Consider the following 5,394-nt stretch of genomic DNA (forward strand, 5'->3'; position numbering starts at 1 on the left):
GGAACGGAGACACCCCCCACCCCACTCCCACCCCACCCCCTGGGCCCCTGGAACTTGCAGCTGGTCCTCTCCTCCCTCCCATCTCCTTTTCTCCTCTGTAAGGACCAGAAACACAAAAATACAGACCCTGAGGCCATGTTCAAACAACAGCGAAAAATTGTCCAATATCGAAGCCAAATCATACTTACTGGGTTGGCTTTCAAAACTTAGAACAAATTGTCATCTAGTAACTTATAATGATCTCAGTTTGAGTGTGTTTCCTGCTCTCGGCTCACTTGGAATGTTCTGGGCTGTGTGTCAAACACATTCTCATTGTGTGACTGCCAGAGGGGGAAAAATGCCCATTGTCTTGACTATGGCTATTTTTATTTAAATTGTAGGCCAACTTTTAAGAAAGTCTTCAAGGTCATAAATGTGAAATGATGGGTAAAGTACTTTTGAAAAAATGCATTGTTTTCATTTTAAAAAGAAGTAATACAAGTTCATAAGAGCAAATTTGGGGGACAAAAAAAACTGCAAAAAGAGAAAAATTAATTCCACATCAACATTTCAATAAACACAAATCCTATGATTTTTTTTTGCCAGTCCAGGGGTTTGAACTCAGGGTCTGAGCACTGTCCTTGGGCTTTCTCAGGTCTAGAACTCTACCACTTGAGCCACAACACCACTTCTGGCTTTTTTTTACCATGTATGTGATATCAAGAAATTGAATCCTGGTCTTCATGCATGTTAGATATGCACTCTTACCACTAGGCCAAACTTCTGGCCCAATAATCCTTTGAACTTTTTAGTGATTATTTTGAGTTTCTGTCATACAGGCACATACATAGATGAAAACAGAGGGATGAACATTGTGTGTGTGTGTGTGTGTGTGTGTGTGTGTGTGTGTGCACGTGCATATGTATGAACTTATGGGGATATACATATATATGAGTATATATTATCCTATAAATCATTTGCTGTATATAAATAAAAGAACACACATTTCTGCTGTCGATGTGATATGTGTATGTTCACACATACACAAATATAAATGACTGGATGTTTAAAGATATGGATATATCACGAAGCTGTAAGAGGCAATATAAAACATGCTTTTAGTGGGCCTGTGGGTTAACTGGAAAATGAACACTCAGTCTCACATCTTGCTGACCTGAGCCATTCCCTCCTGTGGCTGCTTTGTAATCACTTAATTCTCCAGGGAGAATTGGATTCCTTGTGACAAATGTCAAACTGACCTTCAAGCAGGCAGCACCATCTTGGTATCTGAGGCAAAAGGCCAAACTGCTCCACCCCTCAAGCAGAAGTGCTAGCAATAGTACATTATGAACAACTATGCTATTTCTTTTCTCTTTTTTCCTCCCTTATGGTTAATCTCATGTGGTTACTATATTTGACTTTGTTACCTGGTATATTGTATATACATTTATTTGTTTATATGAAATAGGGAAAGGAAACAGGGGGGAGCAATATGGTTGGGAGGGGGTAGAGTGGAAAACAAGGACAAAAACATGAGAAGGGATATCAATGTGCAAGAAATAATGCACCTACTACCTGATGAATGCAATTGTAACCCCTCTATACATTACCCGGACAATAAAATTAAAAAAATAAAAATTTTTTAAAAAAGAAGTGCTAGCAATATCTCTGGTAGTCCTCCCAAAACAGACAGAAAAAAATGGTCAAGTAAGCCACATGTAAGGCGAAATTGTCCGTACTGCATGCACCTATCTTCTCACTCTCTGCCTCAGTTCACCCGATTTAACCTGGGACAATGTTTGCACCCCACATATAGAAGAATATGTACTGGAATCTGCCTTCCCAGGCTTCCATGTTATATGTTATAAATCTTTCTCGGCCCTTCACCATGTCTCTTTATCTGGTTTATAAGATTGAGTGGGCAGATCGAGCGTGGAATTCCTGGACTTTGGGCTGGGAGTCTAAATACTACTTTTACAAATCTGCTTCCATAAGCCTAAAATTACAGCATAAACATGATTTCATATCCTGTAATGTTTTCCATGGTTATCATTTTCTTCAATGCAACAATCCATAAACACAATAAATGGAACACCATTTCATAGGTTGGTAAGTTCCAATCTTAAGAGTACTTTTCCTATAATTAGACCTGAGGTTGTTTCCCGGTCAATATTTGTATAAAGAATGCAGGAAGATTATCTTTTGCTCAAAGGTTTGTTTGCTTTTTTTAATCCTTTTTCCTCTTTACAACCTATTTCCGGAACACAAATTGCTAGATCAAAGAGTATGGACATTTTGAGGAATTCTAGATATATCATAATAAACATCTTTTTATGGATTTCATTGTTTTTAACATGGTTTGATTGATACTCCCATTTGTGTTTTTGTACTTTATTTTCCTGTATTCTTCCAGCTGCAAATACAATTTTCAAATGAGAATATATGTATGTATGCATGTATATGCATATACACACACATATATATACATACTAGTAATATATATGGTAGTTGGAAAAACACCAAAAGAAATAGAGTGAAACCACCAAAGGCTTATTATCAGCCTATTTTATTTCAGCCATACTATTCTTTTTTTGTTCTTTTTTAGATTCTTTTTATTATAATTAATAGAAGGGTTACATTATATTTTCCAGATAGAAGGTGCATTACTTCACAAACATTGATACCCCTTCTCATGTTTTTGTCCCCAATTCCCTCTTCCAGCCCCCTCCCCTCATCTTGTTTTCCCCTTCCCTATCTTCTTTCAAATAAACAAATAAACATATATGCAATACACCAGATAACAAGGTAAGATACTATAACAATAGGAGATAACCTAGGGACAACAAAAGAGATGAGAAATAACATAGTACATTAAGAACAACAATCACACATTACATGGCTCTTGTTTCCATATCCTGGAGGTCCTTTCATTTAGCCTCATCCTATTCAGTCATTGCTATTCTTAAAGAAAGGTTTCAGCTTTGCTAGATCACAGACAGTCCCCAGAAAGTAGTTTTTCAAGGAATGAGTAAGAATGCTGAAGAGTCCCCCAAAAGCAAAAGCCAATTGGCAAGCTGAGATCCAAAAGAGGGTTTGAGGCAATGGCTGAGAATGGGAAGCCAAGGGCTAACTGAGAGCCTGAGAAGATGGGGTGACATCCTGAGGTGCTACCTAGGGCACAAGAAGCCAAGAGGACAATAGGGACCGAGTGGAAAGAGCTCTGGTCCTAGAGCAATCGTTACAAAGAGTGCACCAGGACAGGTGGCTGGTGCAGGGGGAGCGAGGCACCCAGGCACTGGGTGGTGGTCTATGGGCTTTGCTGTATACAGACACAGCTTCAATCTTAGGGTAGCCACAGGAAGCTCAGGAAACCCTGTGGATCTCTGGTTTCTCTCAACTCACCAGACACACTTCAAGATGGAAGCTGAAGGGCCTCCAAGCCACAGGGAGACCCAGCTCACAAAGAGCAGCACTCCTTTCCCAGAAAATCAAACCTGCCCTCTCTGGCTCTCCCATGGTCTCAGGGTCCCCTTGTATGCATCTATGAGCAGAGCCCCAGGAGATTTAGGGGTGCTAAGTCCAAGTGCCAAAGCCATGTAGTTCCTGATTCGAGGTTTTTCCACAGGGTCTTTGAGAGCATTAACGCAAAGAGGTTTGGGATACACTCAAGACAAGTGACCACATGCACAATCATTCCTTTTTCCATCATCTTCCACAAAAATCTGTTATTTTACTCATAACAGCAAGAAATAACAGCATCATTCTTCCAACTCCCTGAGATGAAAAATCAAATATGGCCGTAGAAAACAGGGACAAGTAAGGTGGTTCTTTTGTTTTAATTTTATTTTATAGTTGGGGTGATGTACAGAGTGGTTGCAGTTACATTCATCAGGTAGTGGATACATTATCTACATTTTCCTGGATTCTCTAGTATTGGTGCCCCAGACAGAGCATCCTGCATCTTTATTAACTGTGTCTTGGGTTCCCTAGTCAGAAAATCCATCTGTCCAGTAGAAATCAGGGTGCAACTGGCAGCTCCTTAGAAGAGGACTTGAGATAATTTTAAACAGGAAAAGCATTGGTAGAGAAACACTATAAGTCTTCATGTCTATAGAGATAGATGGATAGTTAATAGATATTCGTGTATATATGTGTACACATGCACACATAGAAAACTTCATATATGTAATTTTATAGATGTATATAATAATTAATAACTTTATATATGATGCACACACTGAAGTGTACATACATATCTGCATATTTGCATATATACAAATGTATTTCAAACATAAAGGCAGACAGACATACATGGTTTATTCTATAGTTTGCATTCAGTTCATTTCAGCTAATTCTTTCTTGTTTTTTTGGTTTTTGTTTGGTTGATGGTGGGCTTGAACTCTTGAGCCTGAATGCTGTCCCAAAGTTCTTTAGTGCAAGGCCCGTGCTCTATCACTTTAAGCCACAGATCCATTTCCTATTTTTTGGTGGTTAATTGGAGATAAGAGTCTCTTGGACTTTTGTGCCTGGGCTGGCTTTGAACCTCGGTCCTCAGATCTCAGCCTCCTGAGTAGCTAAGATTACAGGCATGAGCCACCAGCACCGGACTCTTGTTATTAAAAGAACAAAATGTCTAAATATAAGAACCAAATAAAAATTTTACTAATACTCAGAGGTATTTAGAAAAGAGACCCAACCTGAAGATTCCAAATGACCAGCCAAAAAGTCAACCATTTCCATAGCCCATGTGAGCTATGCATATATCCTTATCTAACTGAAAAAAATCAAGATTTTTAATGCTACTTATGGATAAGCCAAAAACTGATGACCTTGGTAAGTCTTGGGGTTAGACTCCAGTCCACTCCTCCTTCCTGCTCTGCAAAAGACTAAGGACAGTGATGGCTTATCTAGGAAATCAGGCATAATTATAGGCCTCCTCCTGTTTCTGTCCAGTCAGCTTGTACCTACAAATAGAAATATTTCCATTTGGGGTCGCTATTGTGGAGATAAAAAGAGAGAGGCAGAGACAGAGAGAGATCGCTGATAAAATTACACTGTAAGGCAAAATTATTAGCATTATTGGAACAGCACTAGCATATTTTCATTATTTTTGAGTAGCTACAAGAAAGAATATGTATGTCTATATGTAATATATAGTGTATATAATAAAAATATTACATATAATATGTAATATACATGTGTGCATATATACATATAGTATACAATATGTGTAATATATACACATGTGTGTATCTCATGTTTTGTTTTATATATGTATATATGTAGTTTCGTATATAAAGCAAAACACAATATGGGGTGAAGTATGCTTTATCATCAAGCTCCCACTTTCCTGGGAAAAGAAGCAACAGCAAGCTTGCAAATGCCTCTTGTATCATTAGTGACAGGACCAAAGTC

The sequence above is a fragment of the Megascapheus bottae genome, chromosome 5 (genome assembly GCF_031878675.1).
Source record: "Megascapheus bottae isolate mThoBot1 chromosome 5, mThoBot2.hap1, whole genome shotgun sequence".
Classification (NCBI taxonomy): domain Eukaryota; kingdom Metazoa; phylum Chordata; class Mammalia; order Rodentia; family Geomyidae; genus Megascapheus; species Megascapheus bottae.